This window comes from Myotis myotis, unplaced genomic scaffold (assembly GCF_014108235.1).
Source record: "Myotis myotis isolate mMyoMyo1 unplaced genomic scaffold, mMyoMyo1.p scaffold_m19_p_18, whole genome shotgun sequence".
Classification (NCBI taxonomy): Eukaryota; Metazoa; Chordata; class Mammalia; order Chiroptera; family Vespertilionidae; genus Myotis; species Myotis myotis.
In genome coordinates this window covers 18,158,045-18,183,648 of record NW_023416322.1, presented here as the reverse complement: position 1 = coordinate 18,183,648, position 25,604 = coordinate 18,158,045, and the positions used below count along the sequence as shown (strand labels likewise).

At 43.5% G+C, this 25,604-nt stretch overlaps 1 long non-coding RNA gene across 1 annotated transcript in view; it reads left to right on the top strand.

Moving 5' to 3' along the window:
• The window catches only part of LOC118673097, a 69,530-nt gene that overhangs the window by 34,390 nt on the left and 9,536 nt on the right, over window positions 1-25,604 (top strand). Inside the window, exons 5-8 of the long non-coding RNA XR_004973304.1 lie at window positions 2,948-3,189; window positions 4,631-4,752; window positions 5,834-5,917; window positions 19,257-19,333. This is a non-coding gene — a long non-coding RNA (uncharacterized LOC118673097). The remainder of the gene's footprint in view (window positions 1-2,947; window positions 3,190-4,630; window positions 4,753-5,833; window positions 5,918-19,256; window positions 19,334-25,604) is intronic.

Below are 25,604 nucleotides of genomic sequence, written 5' to 3'. Positions count from 1 at the left end.
AATCCTTTCTCACATCTAATGTTTTATATTGTCTAGTTGTTCACGGGCACTGAGTTTCCTTCAAATGGCTTTTTTTTCCCTCTTGAGGTACTTCCAGGAAAAAAGCAAAGATTTTCTCTTCTAAAGCTTCCACTCTCTGGGCCTTGCCACTGACTTTAGTTTTACAATTTCAGTCTATTGAATTCTTCTGTCTGGGATGCATTGCAGAAACCCAGAAAACAGAAGGGAACAGAAGGCTGTCTGTGTTTTTGATGTCAGTGAACTCTGTTGTGAGTGTGTGTGTGTGTGTGTGCACGCACGCGCATCTCAGATTCCTGCCAAGGCTGTGCTCCCCATCCAGGGGCCTCCCTCCACCCTCCAGTATTTTGTTGAAGAAGCTTAATCAGAGGTGGTGCCTCTGTTGGATGAAGCAGTCACGTTGCCTTTCCGGTTTTCTCCATGTGAACTCTTGACTCTCTGCTCCTTTTCCATCCTGCTGCCTTGGCTGTCCGGTCCCTTGGCCTGATCCTCCCGAGGCCGCCAGCCATCAGCGGCGGGATTGTGAAATGGAAACAGGATGGCCAGTGGGCACCTGGCCTGCGCTGTGTTAGAATTTCCGATTCTGCAATGTGCTAAACTTAAAATATGTGACACTGAGAAATTCATGTACCTGCTCGTCTGTAACTCAGACATAGAGTGCCTGCTTCATAGGGTCATATTAAATAAGGTAACCATGGGATGAGCTTGCCTCATAACGAGTGCTCGATGAATGTAGCTATTCATAGGGTTATTGGAGGGACATGATCTTCTCACATGTGAATTTGCGGCTGTCCTGAGCACAGGGTCATGGCCTGGGCCAACAGTAACAGCCGCGAGTCCCTTTGAGGAGGAAGGCCAGAGGGCCGGCCACTCATTTTGCTTGTCTCCCTGCTGGGAGGGTGGGGACAGAGGCTGGGGAATCACAAGCCCCCTGCTGAGATTTCACCCCAGTGGCTTCCAGGCAGTAGCTTCACCCCAGGAATTACGGAAATATTTGTGTTCCCCAAATCTTGCTTTGGGCACCATCCCAAGGGAGCTCAGTGTTTAGAGTGCTGTGCGCTCAGCAGTCCGGCGTCAGACATTATGAGGCAGGAGAAACGGCAGCAGACAGGAGCCTTCCTCGGAGTGTTTCTAAGGAGGTAATGAGGACATCATTGTCAAATCACCCATAAATATTGAATGTGTCCTTCCTCCAGGGCAGTTTGGTGGGGCCTTGGAGTTAGCTTAGTGTCTGCTTGCTCCCCGCTCCCCTCTGTGCTCACAGTGAGACACTGGGCGAGGCCTCAGCCCTAGATGTTGGAGACGGCTGCTTTCTGAAGGAGTTGAACACTGACTCATGAGCTTGAGGATGGAGCAGCATCCACACTCCTCAGCAGAACCCATACACTACACATAGGAAGCACTTCCCTGTTTCCTGGGACACATGCGGAGTGGTGGCGCCCAGAGGTGGGGTGGGGGCCTGCAGGGGGGCTTCCTTGGAGCACACATCCACTCCACAGACATGCATGGACCGTCCCTTCATGCAGGCCCTGCAGGTCGGGAGCTCCTGGCCTGGAGCCCAGGGGGTGGGGAGAAGGGCAAAGTATGAGACAGCTAAGAGAGTCCAGGACATGGGATGCACGCAGTGAGGGAAAATAAAGTGTTCAGGGAGCATGGGGCCAGGCAGTTGATCCTGACCGAACTCAAAGGCCTAAAATCCCCATTTATAGGAATGTAGCCTGGTGAGATCTGGAAAACAAACAGATGCCCTGATGACTTACCAGTGGCTCTCAACCTTCTGTCCCTTTAAATACAGTTCCTCATGTTGTGACCCAACCATAAAATTATTTTCGTTGCTACTTCATAACTGTAATGTTGCTACTGTTATGAATCGTAATGTAAATATCTGATATGCAGGATGGTCTTAGGCAACCCCTGTGAAAGGGTCATTCGACCCCCAAAGGGGTCGCGACCCACAGGTAGAGAACCGCTGACTTAAACATTGCTGAATTGCAAACTCCTGCAAGGGCAAGGACTAAGCCTCTTTGACTGGCTTGGTCTGTCTGCCATGCAGTTGAAAGCACATGGGCATTGAATATGGCAGAACTATGGGATAGTCAAGGGAGAGACCTCTGCCAGCAGTGTGGGCTGGTGGGGGAGGGGTGCCTTATGTGAGGACTGATTGGCTCAGTGCTGACCCTGGATAAAGTCACCTCTCTGCCTTCCTGAATAGGTGTCACCTATCTTCACAAGTGATTCAGGCTAAGTTAATTCAACCCCGGCCTTTAATCTGTCTGTCCAGAACGTTGGCATTTGGCCGCCTATCCTCCAGGAGGCGGGCCGTCTTAGAAAGGTGCTTTGTGTTTGCAGAAAGGAAGATGTTTTGCACATATGAGGTTTTATCATTTGCGGGTTGTGACTCAATAAGGACATCATTCCCCTTGGGGAAGCAAAGCAGGCCCAGGACACAGGAGCTGGGCGACCGTGTTCAAGCATGTCAGAATAGGCCAGAGGGTCACCGTCAGAAGTCACCCTGGAGCAGGCCTGGCGCTGGGATACACACTTCGAATCGGGACGCTGGAGCAATCTTCTCTTCAGATGCAGATAAAATCAGACCCTCTGGGGTTATGCGTCCCATTCCGGGAGCTTCGCTGAGAAGGGCTTTGGACAGGCTTCAGAGGAGAGCTGTCAGGATGATTGAAAGTCTGGAAGATTATACCTCCGAGAGCAGGTTAAAGGACACAGGTCTGGCACCAACTAGCTGTGCGTTTTAGACGAGTCACTTCTCCTCTTAGGAGCCCTGTCCCCTCTCCTGTGAAATGAGGACAGTGGCCTGGCCGACACTCGGGTCCTCCCAGGCCTCCCAGCATTTCTGTAATCCAGCAGGAGAGGAACTTTGTCACTGGTTTTAATTACATGCCTATCTGTTACTCATCTGTCTTCCTTACAGGAGACAGAATAAGGGAATGAAGGCTGGCGATGGAGGCATTTTGCTGAAGCAAAAGCAATGCCATACAGGGCTTTCCCCTAACGGACAGGAGAGTTCAGAACGATAAATGGAACTTACCTGGAAAGTTGTTGTTGAAGACACTCAGTTCTCATGTCTTCAGAAGTCATAGCAGACTCTTCCGCCTGGAGCCCTTGCCCCACCCATGCAGACAGGAGGGCCTCTTGATTCCTCCATGTGGTCAGGTGAGATGGGAGTGATATGTTTCATCTCCCAAAGTGATGCCAGGAATTTGCACCCATGTGCACTGACTACAGGTCACTGCAGGGCATGAACTCCATGTATAAAGGGGGGGGGTGCACCTCCAGAAAAGCTTAGCCCCTGCTTTCACAGTGCTTGCAGAGTCAGGGGCTGCCTGCCAGCTGCTGTTGACATGTCTCCATGAAGTCTCAAAAAGTGACTTGTCCCTGGAGGTAGCACCCTCAGAGTTCTACCCCCAACCTCTTCATCCTCTACCTCCTCTCTGGAGGAGCCAGACCTTTGGAGCAAGAGTAGGTGAAAGTGGAGCATCTGGGACAGAGTTTGAAAAACAGAACTCTAGAGCCTATAGCTCCCATTCTTCCCTGCCTGGGTGGGAGTGAGTCAGCACGGGGTTGTGTTGCATGGAGTGTGGGAGCCAGGATCACGGCCATGCTGGCAGGGGCTAACACCCAAGGCCCCCGTGTCTACCTTCCAGTAGTGCTCTTCTTGGTCAGGCCTGCTTCTCAACTTGGGCTGCACTTTGCAATCAGCTGGGCAGTGTTTTTGAAAATACTGATGTCCAGGTTTCATCTGAGATGAATGAAATCAGGATCTCTGGGGTTTCAGGAGGAATTTCCTTATGCTGTAAACTGTACTTTGAACCACTATATGATTCCAGTGGCAAAGGAACCTAGAACACACAAAACATCAGAAGAATCACGAAGGAATAGAAACCCAGCTTACATCCCCATGTCCCTGGCATACATAACCCTCCTTAAAAACCCTCTTCTTTGGAGCTGCTCTGCTTGTTCGTGCCTGTGCTATGCATGCGATGGACATATCACCTTTGATGATCTGATGTACTGAAGAACATCTGCCCTCAATGAGTCAGCAAAAAACAAAACAAAACAAAACTTGGTTGTAGGTCTTGTTCTTTAAATCTTCACCTGAGGATATGTTTTACTGATCTGAGAGAGAGGGATCAGGGGAGAGAGAAACATCGATGTATGAAAGAAACATCAGTGGGTTGCCTCCCTTATGTGCCTTCACCGGGGATTGAACCCACAACCTGGGTATGTGCCCTAACGAGGAATTGAACCAGCAACCTTTTGGTGCACGGGATGACGTTCCAACCAACTGAGCCACACTGGCCAGGGCTAGGCCAGTTTTGACATCCGCTTACTCTATTGCTGTTTGTCCCAACCACGGTGATTTTGTCATAGTGCCTGACAGTAGGAGCCTGACAGTAGGATCTCAGTATGATTTCAATAACTAATGGGCAATCCTCCGTCTTGCCCCTGAACATTTCAGCCCCCTAGGTGCTTAGAGAGTATTCGGGTAATTTATTCAGAACTTAGAAGAGCGGCAGCACTAAATCAGTATTTCATATCCACGGGGGCTCCTGGCTGTCATACAGGTTTACAGAATTTTATTTTCCATCTACAGTTTTCCTGCCCTACCTCGTCTACCAGACAAGCAAAGGGCTCGCATTTGTGTTACGGCTGCGGGATGTTTTCACCTTGTCTGTATATGCACCATTAAATAGTTCAACATCAACTGCAGAGGAGGTAAACAGCAATCTTTTTCACTGTTCAGAGCTGGGTTCTCTGATTCCACTTACTCCTGGGTTTTCACTGTTGTTATTTACTATTCCTTTGCAGCTCTGTAGGTGCTGGGTGATGGATGGGGCAGAGTGCAATCTGTCAGAGCGAGGCGCGGGCATACAGATGGCGAAACCTATTACGCCAATCATCAGTACCCACTTAGAACTCCCGTTTCTCAGCTCTGTTCCTCTTTGTTCAAGCTTCTGTTTGTACCCGAAAGGCTTCATTCTCAACCGCCCTCTTCACCTCGTCATCTCCAGATCACTCCTCAAGGCACCGGAGGTCCTGATAATATCTGCTGTTCTTCCCCATGACCACACCTACCCCTGCATCTGCACTCCTTGAGGACAGAAATCATACTTATTCTTGTCTGAATTCACAGCACTTAGCAGATTATAAATGCTTGAGAAGTTTTTGATCAGTATATTCATTCGACATACAATTGTCTGGCCATAATCCGAAAGTATGTTCTGAGAAAAAACATTTTCCCCCCAGCCCCTAAAGGAAGAACCAAGTCACTATGCCTCCCTACTAAGTTCCCAGGCTGGAATGGCTGTTCCTCTTTGACCCCCTTCCTACAGTGAGTCCTCTCTTCCTTCTGACGGCCTTGTAGGAGTTCTCAACTCTCCACGCATTCCCTAGCATCCTAACTAGGCCTTCCCCCCTCCCCTTCCTCTTACAACACAGGGTTGGCCTCCTCACTTGTCTCCCTGTTGGTAGTCTCTGTCACCTCCAACCAATTTTGCAGTCAGCTTCCACACTAATCTTTATAAAGAGGAAGGCTTGTTTCTGCCTTGAGCTTGCTCAAGAACCCATCCTGGCTCCCTATTAGTGTTTATTTTTTCCTAAAATGCTTCTTTTAGTCATTATCAAACTACTTATCCTAAACCTGTTCCCTCCTCTACTCTTGCTCCACCCACCCAAGACAGATTGTCAACTATTCAGTGGGTTCACTGCAGTTCAGTGGTTGTTTCCCTGCCCATCCCATCAACATGCCCACAATAGTAACATCACAATAGTAACTGTAACCCTTATTTCATTCCAGCACACATGAGAACACTTAATGAGTATATACTACGTGCCAGCCTTGGGGTGTGGGAGAGCTGGTGGAACTCAAAGTGAATAAACTGTAAGTAGATAATCGCAATATCACATAGATTGTAGATAACGTTATAATAGTTGAAGAAACTTTTAAATGTATTTTGATCTATGGTTTATGGAAGGACTCATTGAATCAGGGCCTTGATACAGGATTTTTAAAGGGAGAGGGTAGACCTTGCAGGGTATTGGGGGTTGAGGGGAAGGGTGGAGTAAAGTGGGAAGAGCAGCAAATTGCATGGAATTTGAAGGTACAGGATGTTCTAGGGAACAGTCCGTTATACACAGTGTAGTTGGAGCATAAGGCATTGGGAAAAGGGAGGGTGTCGCAGCGAATATGGAAGGGCAGAAAGTTCATTGGCACCAGGTTGTGTAGCCTCAAGGATTTGGACTTTTTGTGTAAGAAAAAAAGAAGCCATTGAAAGTTTTTGAGCAAAGTTCTGATTGCAAATTTTTCAGGACTTTGTGGCATAATTCCCTTAAGGGATTTGAGAAGTAAAAAATCGGCCTAAGGCAACCAATTTCCTTTTTTGCGTGAAATGCCAGACTTGAAAGAAATATGTCAAATAAAACTGAAAACTGTCGAACATCTCAGACAGCCAGGAGTTTGCTCTCTGATGTGTGGGATTTTGCTAAATGTATAATATTTGCATGTTTCCAGCGTTGTCATAGAAGCAAGTGGCATGTTTTTGAGAACGCAGATCTCTGGTGTTTCCTGGCTAGTACAGGATGTGCTTGTATTGGCGGAATTGGGTGCCTAGAGCCCTAACCGGGTGCACATGTACCTCCCAGAGTTGAGATGATGGGATGGTTCTTTCACCCCTTAGCAAGAGTGCCCACTGAAGTCAAAGTCAATCAGGCAGGCTGAAATCAAAAGCAATCCCTTCTCACCAACAGTTGCATTTGCATTTATTTATTCAGAATTGATATTTTACTGGAAGTGGCGACTTGCAGTCATTTTCTTTGGATCATTAAAATGTGTTCAATATGAGCCATAAACAAAGGCAGCCATGCCCAGATATCAACCAGAACAACTCGATGAGTGACAATTGCATCGCAGTTCTCCCACAGCATTGCACAGGGACTCGGCTGACTACCATTACTGAAGACAGTCTTGGCAGGAGGGTATTAGACAGGTGTTTCTTTGTGGTTTTCACCCCAAGACAAACTCGAGGGGGAAAGGATGCTGCCGTATAGCTACCGTCGCTCAAAAGCATTTCAACACTTCAGTTAAATTGATGGGCGAGTAATGCTATAATAGTGCTAAAATCTTTTCAGATTTACTTTGGCTATGGTTTTTGGAAGTATTCATGGAATCAGGGCCTTGCTACAGAACACAGAATTTTGACAGGAAGAAGTAGGGCCCTGGTGGAGTAGAGTAATATTGCTGAAAGGAGCAAATTGCATGGGGTTTGAAAGTGTAGCATGAAATAAGCAGTCATATATATTGTCGAGAAAATGTATTGCGATTACTTGGTTTTTAAGCACGAGCACTTTAAACTTTAAGGAACTGGTCTTACCTGTGTCCCAGGGATTATATTTTGAGAGCCACTTCTCAGATAATTAATAAATTGAAACAGAATTGAGGGGCTCTAATGCGGCAAGGAGAGGTGAAGGAAAGGGTGAGGGGTGGCCCACACATGCTTTGGAAAACGCCAGCCCAAAGAGCCTGGGCGCACAGTTCTTCTGGGAGGGAGCGATCTGGATGATCAGATTCTTGGCTGAAAATGCTTTACCTTAGAGTCCCTCAAGTTCAAACCTGACCCATGGCACCCACGTGCTCTTTCTCTGCAGTCACCGAACCCTTCACTATTGGGCACATAGTAGGTGCTTAAACATTGTTTGTGGAGCAGATCTTCATAGATACGACAACTTCCCGAATGTAAGTGAATCTGAACCGGAATGAAGAGATCCCCGTGCCTGCATAGGGTGCCCATCCTGTTTCCAAAAGGGCCAAACACTAAATGCTGACAGGCATTCTCTCCTTGTTGATTTGTTCCTAGTTAGCCATTTTTTGAATGTTAGTTAAACAAACTAAACATCCTGTGTTTCTGATAAAGCTGAATCGATTGCAAAGGTAAAATAAGAACTTCCTTTCCCCAAGGCTGTGTCCAATTCTCCCAAATGGAACTAGAAAACACTATTGTTAGTTTTAGCGATGCTAAATTTGTACAATAGCAATCTCCTCTCCTTGGGGATTCACGCATAATCCCCACCATTTATTGAGCATGTATTGTGCTCTGGATTTTGGCACTTATCTGATTGGGTAATCCTATGAGAAAGGTACTAGAAACTGAGGATCAGAGAAATTAAATAACTCAGCCACACCTAATAAGGGACAGAGCAGAGACTGGAGCTCAGGGCAGAATGACTCGAAAGCCCATTTTCCCACTGCTCTGTATCCCAACACGAAACTGAGTTGGGTTGAAAATAAGCTCATGGCTGAAGAAGTATCTCTCACAGGGTTAGATTGCTTGGTGCCTCTCAGGGTATTTCAGCTTAACACCCTGAGGTCAGTTAGCTTTGTGTCTCTGATCTGTGGACATCTGGTTAATTCCAGTCACATGCGGGCATTTGCACTCCAATTATAATGTCAGCTCTAAATCTGTTGGTATGTCACAAAGGCACAAGTTAAAATCCAGCAAAGAACTGGAGCTGCCACTGTTCCCAAGCAGAACATCCTTGGAAGCTTATCTGAACAGAAGGCCCATCTGAAACCTTGGAGGTTTGCCCGGCCCTGGTTTCCTGTCTAACTGAAAGCAGAGAGGCCCAGACACGGAGCCAAGAGGTTCACACTTGTGGGATCAGCAACCTAAATTTGAAGATTTGGACCAGGGCGGCCAAATGCAGCCTGCAGCCAGGGCCCTGCCGGCGTCACTGCTCCGCTGGGCCCCACATTACAAGGAAAAACTTTCGAGAAGATAAATGTTATAAATGAAATAACAATGCAAATAGACTAACCAACCCCCCCCCCCCCAGGGGCGGAGAAGAGGAGACAGACCCCCTGCATTGCTTTTATAGATTATTCTGCTATCTCTGGCACCAGACAGGACCCTTTGCTCTCTGTGATAATGCTGGTTGCTAACACGGACTAAGCACTTGCCATGTTTGAGATACTGTTGTAAGCACCTTACACATGTTTTCAGTGGTGAGCGATTGCCCTAGGGGTGGTTGAGAGGCTAGCGCACAGCTTCAGGGTTCCCATGGAGGGCGTCATTTAGGCAGATTCTTTGCTAAAAAGGACCCGCCTCCATTTTTAGAGCTGCATCGCCTCACCTGGTTGCGCTATTTTCTATACCCCAGCAGGAGATCACCTTGAATCAAGATGCATTGTTGTCACAGGGTCATGGCCATGGCTGCAGGAGTAACCCACCACCTATTTTGGGGAGCAGGGCCTCTGATTCATCTAAGACCCTTCTGTAGATATTCCGCCACCTCCCAGTGAGGCTTCCTGCTCTAGCTACACTTACACCCCACAGTCAAACCATATCTCCCCTGCTGAGAACTCTCCCCCTTGCTTAGAGGAGACAAGGCATCTATGGGGAGAAAGAGAAGCCGTGTCTTCATTTGTTGCTTTCTTAGGAGGGAGGAAGGTTTGCTAGATACCCCACAGAGACTTCACATTTCATTGGTCAGAAATTTTTTCTTTTTCTTTTAGAGAAAGGGGAAGGGAGAGGGAGGGAGGGAGGGAGGGAGGGAGGGAGGGAGGAAGGGAGGGAGGGAAGAAGGAAAGAAGAAAAGGAAGGAAGGAAGGAAGGAAGGAAGGAAGGAAGGAAGGAAGGAAGGAAGGAAAAGAGAGAGAGAGAGAAGAGGAGAAGAGAAGAGAAGAGAAGAGAAGAGAAGAGAAGAGAAGAGAAGAGAAGAGAAGAGAAGAGAAGAGAAGAGAAGAGAAGAGAAACATCAATGTGAGAGAGAAACATCCGTTCCCTCCTGTATGCACCCCAGCTAAGAATCAAACCTGCAACCTGGGTGTGTGCCCCGATCGGGAATTGAACTCAGGTGTACAGGATGACGCTCCAACCAACTGAGCCACACTGGACAGAGCCAGAATTTTTTTATTTACACATTTCTAAACGCAACCTTCACAGGAGTGCGACTGCCAGGATTATTGTAGCCTCCCTGGGATCTGCCCCCAGAGCCGGGATGAGGTGGACTCCCCAGAATCATGTGAACAGAGGTAGATGCCTGAATAAATGGAGGCGAGGCAGAGAGAGCTGGGGACTTCACAGTGGGTAACAGCCAGCAGTGTCCTCTACAGGCCTCCATACTTCACGGTGTAACTGTCCTTCCCACCTCTGCCCCAGGCGAAGCCTGACTTTCCTTCAATTATCGCCTCACCAGGGCTGGGTCCTGCTGTTCTCCAGGGAAAATAATTGATCCCTTCTTGGGTCCCCATGCCACTCTGTTCTATTATAGCACTTACACCTATTCTCTCTCTCTCTCTCTCTCTCTCTCTATATATATATATATATATATATAAAACAAATGTATTTTCCAACTGGACTGTGAGTTCTCTGATCATAGAGGCCACACATTATTCAATTTTATATTTCCAGCACCTAGCGTGATTCCTGGAATAAAGTAGGTGCTCAGTAAACATGGAATTATTTCTGAATTTTTTATGAAAGTCTATTTCATCATTACCTGGAGTGGGGTGGTGGTGCAGGTTTGGTTTAAAAAGTGGGAGACAAAGGAGGTTGACTGTTGTTGGTTTGTTTTATTACCCTTAATATTTAAGCTGCCTGATTAAAAAAAGGGGGGGGGGGATGTAAGGGCTCCAGGTGCTGGGTGTAATGTGCTTGATGTCACGGTTCCTGTACTTCCCATAGCTCACAGAACAGGGAGGGATGCGTGCGATGCTGACCTCATCTGTCTGTGCTCTAGTTCAAAGACGGACAGATTTCCCAACTTGCCCAAGGCTCTGGCAGGGAAAGCTCAGGCCCCACACTCAGGTCATTCTCGTGCAGCCATAACCAGCTGGGTTTTCAGCAACTTGGATGGAGCCATCTGTCTCCCCAGCCCACATACAAATATGCACAGGAAGGGTGCAAATGAGCAGATCTGTGGCTTCCAGGGGACCCAGCTGGGCTGTCCCCTCCCTGTGGGGACCTGGGAAAGGTAAATCCAGGGCTGGAAGACAGAGGGCCAGCAGGAAGGCCGAGGAGCTGAGCAAACCCCGCCTCTGCCGTCCCTTTCCTGCCTTTGCAGAGAATAAAGCCCATCTGGCTCCCCAGCCACGTGGGCACTGCTTCTGTGAGTGACACCGCGGAGCATACTGAGTGCCCGGAAAATTACCAGCGGCCTCACACAGTCCCCCACCCCCCCACCCCCGGGCACCAGGAACTGCCACATAGGAGCTCCCTTCTCTGGCGCTCCTGGGTCCCGGCTGCCTGGTCAGCTCTCGCCTTCTCACATAACGAGCCTGGTGAGCCCAGGTGGTTGGGAACAGAGGGGCTTTCTGTGTCCTGGACTTAGAGAAGAGAGCCCCTTGGCTTTTCCCACAGATTCCCCCCTCCCTGGCTGTAGCTTCTCCTTCCCTACCGCGCCACATCACAGACGGGGTTTAGAGCCGCCCTGGCTCTCCAGCGAAGACGGAGGACAGTGGATTCCACATGAAAAAACAGAATAAAATGAGGGTGCTATTAGCCAGCCACCCAGGTGCAGATGGCTTTTGGCAGCCCAGAACCCGGCGGTGATTTAGAAGGGTCTGTCCGGGAGTCGTTACAGCTAATGGTCACAGAGTTACAGACTCATTGGCAGGCAGAGCGCCAGCTCCCGTCCCCAGGGAGTTTCAGGGGGATTAATAAACAAAGTGGCAGACATGTAAGGCAGCTGATTCTCTCTAAAGACATGATTTCATTCATTCTTTATTCCTCGCTCCCGGATCCGATGCCTATTATCCGCCTCTTGGAAGGCATCTGTCCAGCGCGGCTCTGGGTCAGGGGAAATGATTGTGTTTCTTGTGGCAACACAAACACTTTCACTGGGAGACCGTCTCCTGAGTCATCCGGGGAAGAGGCATTTCATCCCAGTCATCTTCTTGACTCAGGAGCACGCAGCATTAAACCAGAATTCTGCATAGGATCCATGATGCAGTCTCAACAGCGACAGCAAGGATGGCATCGCCACCCTCTATGTATAGCCAAGCCTGCGCGCAGCAGGGAGCCAGAGCAGTAGCTTAATTGACATCATCCACAGAATCGGGGAATCTGTTCATCAGAGCTGGTGCTGCGGGAAAAGGGAAAGGCAGGAACTTCCTCTCCCAGGGTCTTATTCTTTGATTTTTGTGCTAAGGTCTCTCTGATGACCCCTGAGAGGCAGGGAGTGTCTCAGGGAGTATACTGCTCTTTGGCATACACTCCTGCAGGCTCTCTCTGCCGCACAAACCCTGCTGGTCGGGTGTAGAGGGAGTCAGCTGTGTGTCTGCTAAAACTCACTCCATCACCAGTGATCTGTGCCCGGCTTCGCCTCTCCTTGCTGCTTGGGAATTTCTATTTCCTCTAAGCCTGTGGTACTTTACACAGCCCAGAGAAGTACAGGTTAATGAAAAAACCAAGAGCTTGACTTTATCAATGAAGAGGAAAATGCATTCTTTTTTTTTTTCTTTTTCTTTTTTTTTTAGATATGTTTTATTGATTTTCTACAGAGAGGAAGGGAGAGGGATAGAAAGCTAGAAACATCGATGAGAGAGAAACACCGATCAGCTGCCTCCTGCACGCCCCGCACTGGGGATGTGCCAGCAACCAAGGTACATGCCCTTGACCGGAATCGAACCCGGGACCCTTGAGTCCGCAGGCCGACGCTCTATCCACGGGGCCAAAATGGTTCTGGCAGAAAATGCATTCTTTACAAAAGCAAGAACTAAGTGAATGAATACCTGTGTGAGAAAAGGAGAGTTTTTCTGAGCTGTTTCAGAGTGATGATTTAATGACCATGCTACTCCCTGAAGATATTCTTATTTTGCTCTTTAGTGCTATTTTCTGCTTAAGAAAATCTCATGGAAATAATTCGTCGCATTGACTTGCTCCCATGCAAACTTGTCAGGCAAGACTTCTCAGGAATAATACTCCATTGCAGGGGCTGGCAAACGCTTTCTGCAGAGGATCAGAGAGTAAATAGTGGGCCATGTGGACTCTGTCTCAACCATTCAGCTCTGTCCTTGTAACATGAAAGCAGCCATAGCCAATACGTAAGCAAATGAGTATGTCTGTCTATGTTTCTTTTTAAAAATACATATATTTTTATTGATTTCAGAGAGGAAGAGAGCAGGAGAGAGAGAGAAACATCAATGATGAGAGAGACTCATTGTTCGCTGCCTCCTGCTCGCCCCACACTGGGGATCAAGCCCACAACCTGGGCATGTGCCCTGACTGGGAATCAAACCATGACCTCTCCTGGTTCATACTAGTACATCAGTGCTCAACCACTGAGACACGCCAGCTGGGGCTGTCTGTGTTTCAATAAAACTTTATTTAAAAACAGGCCATAGAGCAGACTTGGCTCACAGGTTATATTTGCCGACCTCTGCTTTGTACTAAAGTCCTAATAAGTTTTCTCCTTTGGCTAAATACTGAGTGGGAGCTTACTAACCCAAGCCATTCTGAAGGGATGATGCCATCCCCACATGAGATGGTAACCCCACAAAAACTGGGCTTCTTGCTTCTGCTTTCTAGCAATAATAATAACTCACAATTTAACAGCTTTTTAACCTCCCAGACATCGTTCAGAAGCTAATATAAATCCTCTCTAAGAAGGAACATGTGATTAATCCTGGGTTTCAAATTGCTCCTACAAATGATTTCCCAAACACAAGGACCTAGCATAGAGTCAAGAAAATTAGGTAACAATCAAAGAAAGTACCACAATGTCAACTAAAGCCCATTTGCAAATATGTTAGCTATTAGAATGATCAGATACAGTTATAGAGCAAAAGTGTTTACTATTCTTAAAGGGGAAAAAATAGCAGGCTTGATAGCAAACAGCAACAACAACAACAAAAACACACACACATACAAAAACTCCCAACCCAAACCCACCACATTTAAATATGACAGCATATTTTTTTCTTTATAGAACCAGTAGAATTTCTAAAAAGGGAAAATGAAACAAGCAAAAATTAAAATAGAAGTTTGAATAGAAGTTTTTAATAGCAGATTAGACACCAAAAGACTGAATTAGATATTAGTAGCCCCATTTTGGAGGAGAAGTACCCAATGTTCCATAATTAGGAGGTGCCCCCTGAGTAAGTTTATTTCTTTGGACCTAAAGTCCTACATACTTTTCAGAACGTGGCCAACTTTGTGGGAATATGTGTTTATATTGCTACGGGAGAAAAGAAAACGTGTCCTTCTTCTCTTCCCCACATTAAACTGATAATTTTCAATCCAGCTTTGGAGCCACATTTGGCCCCCTAATGACAAACTCCCCACCAGGTCACCAGGACATAGATGCTTCTGTCCTACCTGGAAATGTTGGTCTTATGACCAAATTCATTTGACCTGCCACAGTGGAATTTAAGTTCTTACCTTTTGTTTCTGTTTGTTCTAGATAATGAAATGAAAAAAGAATAGCCTGATCAAAGGGCCCTGGTGTTTAATAACCAAGCGTGAACAAAGTTGAGAACAGAAAATAAAACTGTGAAGAAAGTCTTCATAAAAATATTTCTTCAGCCCTAACCGGTTTGGCTCAGCGGGGAGAGCGTCGGCCTGCAGACTGAAGGGTCCCAGGTTCGATCCCAGTCAGGGGCATGTACCTTGGTTGCGGGCACATCCCCAGTGGGAGGTGTACAGGAGGCAGCTGGTCGATGTTTCTTTCTCATCGATGCTTCTAGCTCTCTATCCTTTCCCTTCCTCTCTGTAAAAAATTCAATGAAATATATTTTTAAAAATATATATTTCTTCATCTAAAACTATTTAAAAGTCTGTACATGAGAGCAATGTTAGTTCCACTGGTAGTCCCCCTGCTCAGGGAGAGGGCTATGTGATCATGCTCCTCCCACAGCCCTGGACACTGCCCTCGGCCTGGTGTTCTTTGAAGTTCCCATGTTCCCCTCACCCCTTTGGTAACTAACTTCACTGTGACGAGCTCTGCCCAGATGTCTTCACAAGGACCCCAAGGATTTACCCAATTCAATCCAGTTTATTTTGGCTTCCTATAATATAGTCCAATTGGCGTCACCATCCTAATTTTGTGTTATGGTTTTCATAAATTTTAATCCTCTCTATATTTTAATCCCCACAAGATGACCAATATACATTGGATTTATCATCTATTCTTTCAATTTCTCTTCATTCCTTCTTGGATTTCTGGGATAACATTCTTCTGGTCTGAAGATTCCCTTTAGCATTTCTCTTAGTGCAGGTCTCCTGGTGATGAATTCTCTGTTTTCGTCTAGAAAAATGTTTATTTCACTTTCACATTTGAAGGACACTTTCACTGGATAAACAGTTTCAAGTTGGCATTTTTGTTCTTTTCTTTTGGCATTGTATTGCCTTCTGGCTTTTATTTCTCTTTCCAGAAAATGCTGCTAGTCTGACTGAAGCTCCTTTTAAGGTAATGTGTCTATTTTTTTCTGGATGCGTTTCAGATTTGGGTTTGTAGTAATTTTACAATCATGAGCCTAATTGTGGTTTCTTTTGAAATTTGCAGCAGTTCTTTGATATTTTCCACCAGTTTTGGAATACATGTCTCAGCTATTATCTTTTCAAATATTTCTTCTGCACTATTATCTCTCTCCACTGCTTCTGTGGCTCCAATTAAATGTATGTTGGATCTTTCCCCCATATCCCATGTATCTTTTACGTGACTCTCTGCATTCTTCATCCTTTGGCTTTCTGTACTTCATTCTGACCTATCATCCAGTTAACACTTCCTCGTTTTTATGTCCAATATGTAGTTAAATGCTCTATTGAGACCCTGCATTCTTCTATTGTGGAAGTTCCATTTCATACTTTTATAGACTTCAATGCTCTGGTGAAATTTTCCCTTTTGATGTTTGTTTCTCTTGAACATATTAATCAGATTTAAAAAATCAATTTCTCACAATCCTAATATCTAGGTCAACTATGGGTCAGTTTCTGTTGCCAATTCTTGTTTTTAATTCTGTTTTTTGATATGTCTAGTAATGTCTTATTGAATACACAACATTGCTTATGAAAAATTATAGATGTTCAGGATGACATATATTTTTCCAGAGGGAATTTATCTTATCCTCTAACAAACAGCTGTAGTAAAACAAAAACTGGGCAACTTTAATCTTTGTAAGGCTTTGTACAGCTCTAGCGTATCAACTGAGAGCCTCCTTGGCAGATTCTGAGCCCCAGTTCAGTCTCTTCACCCTCTTGACTGCCCCCACATACCTTTTTCTTGTTATCTGCTTGGCTTTTTAGCCTCTTGTCCACATTCCTTAAGAACATAACAAATGCCTCTAGTTGAAAACCAGAGTATTCTCTACACCCCTCTTCTCCCAGACATCTCGGCTCCTCAAGTCCTGTCTCCCTAGCGTCAATCCTGAACTCCAGTTTGTTCTCCCTGTTTGTGTGAGGCTGCTCAAAGCTCTCCTGGATTCTCTGCCTCTTAGCCTCCACCTTCTGCCCAATTCTCAGCCTTTTCATCCATGCCCCAAATTGGCAAATTTCCTGAATGAAATTTCCACAGAGAATATTGGAGTCATCTTAATGAGATTCTTGCCTTCTGGGATTTGACTCCTCAAGTTTCGATATTTTGGCTGCTCTTTGATGTCTTATAAACATGTATACTTTGTGTTTTATGTGTATGGATTTTCTAGGTACTTTTAATAGGAGACTTGGTCTGCTCTGAGGTACTCCATTATAACCAGAAGTAGGCCAAGCTTCCTATAATAGAAACATAAAATTTTCATCTCTCTGCTTCCATCTTTCTTCTTTTGTCAGGTACAAGAAAATTTGGCTCTTGATCCCTTCTCAGATATGAGAATCTTCTTCTAATACCATTTAAATATCTTATATTTTCATTACTTTAGGGCTAGACCTACCTAGTTCATATTTCTGAATATGTCCAGACCTTCAAGTAGAAAAATGTGGCTGTCGCATCTTTCCTGACAAGTGTTAGTCCAATGTCTGGGAAGACATATTTCCTTCAGCTATATTTTCAAGCTTCAGATTAATCTCTGCTAATTTCAAAATTTCTCTAATTTAGTGAGGTTCTTCCTGCTGTTTAAAATGGAGTTTTCTTACTTATTATGCAAACATTTAGTTGGCTCCAGAAATTTCTTGGTCCTTTACTTTTTGAGCCTGCCAGTTTGTTACAAAATGTCTCAAAATGAGGAAAAATGAGACAGTTCTATATAATTCTGTTCATATGCCCATTCTAGCCTTCTTTTTCTTTTGTGACTCTTTAAAAAAATATCTTTAACTATATTAAGAATCCATCCAGTGAGGCCCATTTATTAAAATCACATTAGGCATTATTAAGTCAATTAAAATATATCATTCAGTAGACATTGTATTGAGCCTAATTTAAAATGCATATGTTGGAGCCATTATGGATCACTGTGTTGTCAGATACAGTGGCTCTTCATCTGTTGCTGAGAATGATGAAACTGGTTTTTGAAAAGTAAAAGCCATCTGCAGCTGCTTTGAAAGTCAACTGACATTTTGTTAATTAGCATTTATTTACAGTAGTTGAATAACAATATGAAACTACAATAAGGAATGAGCAGTTAACATTGAAATAAAAAAAAAAAAAGCCTGTGACATTACGTTTATCGTTTGGCATCTAGTTAAAGACACAAATTCAGGGATGTAGAAGGGGATTCATTGAAGCCTGTTTAAATGTAAAATAAACTAGGGAAAGGAATGAAATCTCGTGAGAGATGAGATGGGTGCCCATGTGACTTTTGGGTCTTTGTAGGGAACAGGAGCAACCAATACTTGATTAACAGTTCATCAAAAGAGGAAGGCGAGAAGAAGTAGATGAAATTGTTTCCTTATTGAGCGGCTTTTTAACACATGTCAGATCTTCTGGACTTTGGCAGCCAGCTGATTCCAAATGACTTTGATGACCAAATTCAGATGCCACATTCAACTCGGGTCCTGAACTGTTACCATCAACCTCTGGCCAGGAAGCAGGCAGAGAATGAGGGGAAAGGGAGGGTCCTGGTTTTATCAGGAACATTTTGCCATATTAAAATTAGGTATCAGGAAAAGATTACACACAGTTGTTATTTCTTACTTGCTTTCTTCCCTCCCTAGACATTAAGGAAGTAAGAATGTCAAAACTGAAAGTGACTAAGTTTGTCATAAAAAACAAACAAACAAAAAAACACTGGTGATAGGTTACCAGAACTCCAGTTAATCTTAAGAGCTGTTATCAATAAACAAATAAATCACATTTTCACCAGAGAGAAGCACATTTGCCACCTCTGTATTCGTCGCTATAATTGGCACCAATGCTAAATGTTTGTTGACAAAGGAGAAAAATATCAATTCTGCTATTTTGTCTTTTAGGGATAGTAACGTGCTTTCTAACATAGAGGTCCCATGTGTCTAAACTCTCATATGGATAAGCAGAGCACAGCTTCTTTCTTTAAAAAAAAAAAAATTATTTTTAAATTGATTTCAGAGAGGAAGGAAGAGGGAGAAAGAGATAGAAACATCAATGATGAGAGAGAATCATTGACCAGCTGCCTCCTGCATGCCCTGTAAAAGGGATCAAGCCCAAAACCCAGGCATGTGCCCTGACCTGGAATCAAACTGGTGACCTCCTGGTTCATAGGTCGACGTTCCACCACCAAACCATGCTGGCTGGGTCCCAGTTTCTTTCTTTAAAATGCTGGAAAGCTGGCTTTGCCTCACATGTACAATACTCTGTATTATTATTTTCTTTCCGGAGAGCGATAAAACATGTTGCCAGAAAACAGCTAATGATTTCCATGATAGTAAGCATGCAAACAGCTATGCATGTATGGAACTAGATACCCATTTTCTCATATCTCAGAGGTTTGGGTGTGATTTTCCCACCCAGCCAGGCTGTGAAGTAGGGTGGGCAATTAGTTATGTGGAAGACTGCCTGACGGTGGTGGGTGGAATCTGCAGTTCCTCCCATCTCAAAATGCTCATGTACAAATTAGGAATACAGATACAGAGCAACAACAACAAAATGCATCAACTTTTTCATTCTCCATTCTTCCACTCTGGTCAAGTGACACTGACCAGCAATGACCAGGAGTTCAAAACTAGTTTTGTAAACCACTCTCCTTCACTGAAAAGCAGTTGATGAGAGACGTTAAGGACCGGTTGCTCAGAGAATTTTCACTCCACTGAAGCCAGTAATTGTAGCTTAAAATGACGTGGTGGCTTTATATTTTAATTATTCATTTTTACTTTTAACAGATATGTTCTGAATCTTCCCACTCCTCATTGGATCAAGTCAAATGAACTATTTCCCTGGCTATGCATGGGGAATGCTAGTAAGTAAAATATGTGTACTATAAAGAATTTCTGTAATTAGCAAATATCCACTAGTTTTCCTAGAGATTTTAGGTGGGGAGATTTAAAAAAAAAAATAACCAGCCAAATGTGCAATGTGATGGCTGAGTACCATTTTCTTTTACTTATTGGATCTCCATTGGTGTTAAAATTCTTCCAGTTACCACTTTTGCTTCAAAGTATGGAAAAGTTGCAGTTTTGATTAAGCATTTCCCTTCTTTACCAGTAACTTTTATTTGAGATCTGCTCTGAACTTGCATACCCTTGTTCTGGTACACAAGAGACCAGTTACTTGGAAATAAATTATCTTTTTTCACGCTGAATGATCAGCCATTTCGTATTTAATCAAAGTGCACCAAGCACTGTAACAAATAGCATCTCCTTTAATGTAATTCAATCCTTCAAGAACCTTGAAAATTGGGCATTATTAGTCCCATCTTATGTACAGGAACTAGGGCTTAAAGAGGTTAAGAGAGGAGCTCAAAGTGACACAGTTAGGAAGCAGCCAATAAAAACAAACCTTATTCTGTGATTCCAGGGACATGGTCTATCACAGGACAATTTATTCATTTAAATGAGACAATCAGGCAGATAGTTGATATTGTTAAGGTGAAGGATAAGTGATGCTCTCATCTCTAAGTTTTTAATTCAGTTTGAGCTGTGCCATTTTTTATTTGAATTGGCCCTCTTTACTCTTAAAAATTAAAAGTAATGCCAAACCTTCCATTACGATTAGAACATTCAGAAGAGGCTCCTTGAGTCTACTATTTCAGCAGTTTATGAGTAAAGTAGGCATATCCACTATTGAGCTTTCAGATTCAGAAGTCAAAGGGGGTAAGAAACCCAGAAAGATCTCTAGAAGTTAACAGGAACTTTCTCATCTTGCCATACATGGTCCATTTCTCCTGCTTTCTCTTCCTACAACATGAACAATGTTTGCATTTTCTTAAGTGTTCCTTTAAAGCATAGGGAGTTAGGATCTTCAGTATTTCAAACCCAGGGAAAACTAGCCCTTTAAGGAAAGAGCAGTTTAGGGGAGGGGGCGGGCTTTGTCACAGAGAGACCTGGCCACTCCCAGGCCATAAGAATAGCCACTAGTAACCTCTGAGCTCCCTTTCCTGATGGTGTTTGCCCTACAGAGTTTTTGCTGAACAAGATAACATTAGCATAATATCTGAGGCAGCAGGAACTGTTTACAGTCAAAGTTATTCCCTTTCTGTCCACTTCTCTGTGTTCGTTCACCTGGAGGCAGCTTATTTTCTATAAGCATTTTCTCCATTGTGGCTCTTTCTGGCCTGGATAGGTAATTTTAGTATTCGTATTATTCATTGTAATTGTGATAAAATACACATAACATAAAATTTACTCTTTTCACAATATTTAAGTGTACAATTCATTGGTATTAAGAACAGTCCCATTTTTAGACAGTCTTCAACACCATCCAGATCCAGAACTTTCTCATCTTCCCAAGCTGAAACTCTGTCTCCATTAAATAGTAACTTCCCATTTCCTCCTCTTCCAGCTCCTGGTAACCACCCTTCTACTTTGTGATTACCTTATATAAATAGAATCATACAGTATTTATCTTTCTGTGACTGCCTTTTTTCACCTAGCATAATGTCCTCAAGGTTCACCCATGTTGTAGCATGTGTCAGAATGTCCTTCCTTTTTAAGGCTGAATAATACTGTATGAACATACCACATCTTGCTTATACATTCATCTGAACAGATCATTTTGATTGTTTGGATGCTTGGGCAAAAATGTAACTGAGACCACCTTCCTTCAAAAAGGACTTCTGTAACTCTTTCTGGTGGTTGGGGAGGAGGAGGAAGAGAGGGGAAGGCAGTGCTGGGTGGACAAAGCTTGGTGGTCCTCCACACCTCCCCCTCCTTTCTATGATCCAGCATTTTGCTTCCTGCCATGTCCTTCTCCATTGGGTGAGTCATTTAAATAGCAATGGCCAAACCCTACGCCTAAGCTTTCACTCCGACATTAAGTTAGGCAATCACCTACTGTGAGGAGAAAGTAAATAATATTTACTATGAGTTTAGAAATCTTCCCTAAGCTTGGATTTTGATGGTTCTGGTTTCTTATGTCTGGGAGACTAGGAGAGACTATGTTGTCAGTCATCTGTTTCTTCTGTCTGTTCCGCTTTCTGTCTCTCCTTTGCCCCTCTTTCTTTTTCCACATTCACGATACTTCCTTCACTGTCATGATATATTTGAATCTGTGTTCTTTTCCTGAAATGGGTGCAAAGAAGCATAGCATTAACCTAACTAAATAATTTTCTATTTCAAAACTCATCCTGAGAATTCTCCCTCCGTGTTCATTGTTTTGTATCTCTGGGTCTCCAAATCTTAGGAGCAAAAGGGTAGTGAACCACTAAATACCACAGTACAGTATTGTGTCGTTCAATGGGAATCCGAAAGAATGGAAAATTTGGTACAAATACAATCCACTTACACCAAACTTCCAGGCTGGTTCTCAGACATAGAATTTTCGAAGAATTCTTTCTGCCTCAAACCCTATAGGTAAAAAGAGCACATGAAAACATCCATCCTTCTCTTTAGAAAATGAAGACATAGAAATCAATCTCAGTTTCTTGCCTTCAGAGAAGTATGAAAAATCACCATTGGAAATGTGTGTTTGTCCGAACCTAGGCAGCTTCACAATTCTCTCTTAAGAAAAGGGAATGAGAGGTTTTGAACAGAAGCTGTTTAAAGCCCAAGTCCCAACGTGTTTTTATAACCAAACTGTCCCTAGAAACGCTTCTACCACAAAGACTATAAAATTTGGTGCCATAAAAATAAATATAGAATTTTAGAGATAGAAGGATCTTGGTCCAAACCTCTAAACAATCGATGCTTCTCTTTTAGTTCACACAATGGAAGATGTAGGTGAACAAGAATAGGCACTGTGGCTCGTGTGGTCCATGGTCATTGAAAGATGCTAGAAATAGGATCAATGTATTTGGGCAGCATGAAGGTGGAGGAAAGAAAGGAAGAGAGAGGAAGGAAGAAGGGGGAAAACACAGAGGGTACAAAAGGGGGGAAGCAGGAAGGTAATATTTATTGCATTTTCCCCCAATAGATATTACCAAAGTAACTAATTAAATTATCTCAACAAACCACTAACAAAGATGTTATGATCCTGGATTTAGAATTGAAAAACTGAAATTCAAAGAACATAAATACATATATTCTTAGCATTGACTTGGAGAGAGGAGGCACAGAATTCCTCTTGAAGGGGACACAGGTGAGAGAAAGGCAGCAGGATGGATATGATGGACACACACTCATCACATGCTTTGACGACAGTCTTGTAATGAGATCACAGCTGTGCCCATGAGTTACACAGACCCTGGATTCATATTGAGCGAAGTTAAGTTCCTCCTTATTTTTCAGATATGGCAAAAGAAAAGGTGATAGTGGGATTTATGATGTTTTCTCTCTACAAGTTCTGTTTAGCACTAATGTCTCCTTTGACCCCTTATCAAATGTGGGTCATAGTAGATTATAGTAACATGGTAGGAAATGGCCTAATACCAGTACACAATGCTAGAAAAGAGAACACCACTTTGATCTAAGCCGTGTTTGTACCCTAAGATGTGAGTTTTGATTATTCTTATTTTAGCTTCCAGAACAATTGGTCTTATGACTGATTGGGCTAATAACTGATTTCAGGAGAAAAGATTCCTAAAATACATTGTATGTGTAATTTATAAGCATGACTTTGTTGACACATTATTTAAATAATTTAGAAACAGCAAAGGGCTCTCAGATTTCACCAGCATCCTTTGTCTGAAAACACACACGTCTCTTTATTGTGTATGTGTGTGTGTGGGGGGGGGGGGGGGGTGCCGGTTGGAGCAGGTTCAAATGTAGTGTTCTGAGGCTTCATGCAGACTTCTCTGGCAAATCATTTAGCGTCTATATGTGTCTGTTTCCTCTGCAATAAGATGAGAAAGCTAGACTGCACTCTGAGACCCATGCCAGGCCCAGCCTTCGAGGCATCTTCATTCCCTGAAAGGTCTGCTTATAGAATGCTCCATTCACTGTTGACTTTTCTGCCCCAGTGCAAAGATTTAAACACAAATCTTCATCCCCATCACCATCCCAGGAACTTTCACAGAGTATCTATTTATTATATGCTAAGAGCTGTATGTATATTATTTCTAATTCACACTATAATCCTAAGGATAGGCAGTATTATCTCTAATATACTGATGGAGCATTGCACTAACTCAAGAATTATTCAGTATTTGGGATTAATTTGGGGATGAATGCTATAGGATATTTTCAAAGCTAATTCACCAAAAAAGGTCTTTGTTTGTTTGGCTGGTTGGGGTTTTTTTTTGTTTGTTTAATTCTTTTTTCTTTAAGGTTGCTTCCTTAGGCTTGACTCAAAAGAGAATAATTATAATTTTCAAATTGATGAAGGTAAATTCTTTTTCAAGGCAGCACCATTCTCACTCCGTTTATCAGGCAATTTCTAAACTTATCTTCCCACAAACAGAAGGAACCACTCCTTCCCTTGTGTCCACTTTGGACTCTGACCATATTTCTGTCCCAGCACCTACAATGCTTTTATCAAACTGAATCATTACATGCCTATCTCCCCTTACCAGATTCTGCCTGTGAGTCCCTACAATAATGTCTTTTGTCTTTATTGGGAGAGAATCTTTTTATCTTTATTGCCCAATCAGTTCAGTAGTGCCTGATATATAGCAGTCACACAAAAAATCATGAATGAATGAATAGAATGTTGATAAATTAGCTTTCATAGAATTATGTAGATTTCAACTATAAGCAAAAATAATCTATGTGTTTTTATCTTTTTTTAAGTATATTTTTAAATGTATGTTTTTATTGATTTCAGAGAGAGGAAGGGAGAGGGAGAGAGAAATAAAAACATGAATGATGAGCAAATCATCAATGAGCTGCCTGCTGTGCACCCCCTAATGGGGATCAAACCTGAAACCTAGGAATGTGCCCTGACCAGGAATCGAACTGGTGACCTCTTGGTTCATGGGTTAATGCTCAACCACTGTGCCACACCAGCCTGGCAGTGTGTTTTATCTTTTCTACATTTACATCAGCATGGTGGGCTGGCAGAGAAGTTCTCCTCAATCATATTTTCCTTTCTATACTCTCTATAAAGGGGTTTTGTAAGTACTCTCCTTAGTTCAGAAAATTCTCTCAGTTCTACTTAACATCATCTAGGCCTGATATGACTCCAGAGTTTCTGCTTTATCCCTATCCTGTGTCCTCCTTCTTCACCTAACCCTTCCCTGTTGACAGCCAGTTGGAGGATCAACATTGCTCTACAGTTTCCATTGATGAGATTATTAACATTGGAGGTGGAGATGTGACCATCATCTCTAAGTTTATACCGTTATTTCTTGCTTGATCAACATTAGCATTAGATTAGTAGCTGGCTCTCTTCGAAAGTATGCCTATAATTTACCTCTTGTCACTCCTTTTCCCTTTGTTTACATGATGATTACATTTATGTGTCAACTTGACTAGCCCCTGGGATATCCAGACATCTGATTTAAACGCTATTTCTGGTTGTGCTGTAGGGTGGTGTTTCTGGAAGAGATTAGCATTTGAATCGGTGCATTGAGTACTAGTAAAGCAGATGGCCCTCCCCAATGTGGGTGGGCATTATCCAATCCATTGAGAGTCTGAATAGAACTAAAGGGTAAGGTTGGATTCGCCCTCCCTCTGTCTGATGGCTTCATATGGCAAGTCTACTTTCTCCTTCTCAGACTACACCCCTGGTGTTCCTGGGTCTCCAGCTTGCAGACAACAGATCTTGGGATTTCTCAGCCTCTATAACTGCATGAGCCAATACCTCATACTAAGTTAATTTCACGATATATCCTATTGATTCTGTTTCTCTGGAGAACCCTAATAGAATTCTTATTTTTATTTCCTCTATTGAATATACCTAAACTTATTTTTCCATTAGTACTCTTTCTTAATTTATACCCTCAGTTTGTTGAGAAGTACATCTTCAAGTAACTTCCTAAGAAGGGTGTGTGGGAGATAGATTTTCAATGCACGGGTATATTTGAATATATTTTATTATTGGGTTGATCATTTGGTTGAGCAGTGTATTCTAGACTGAAAATACTTTTCTCAGACATCAAAGACATTGATCCATTTTCTTTTGGCGTTCCCTGTGATTTTTGAAAATTTTGATGCCAATTGGGATATCATCCATTTGTACGTTGCTGCTCCCTCCCC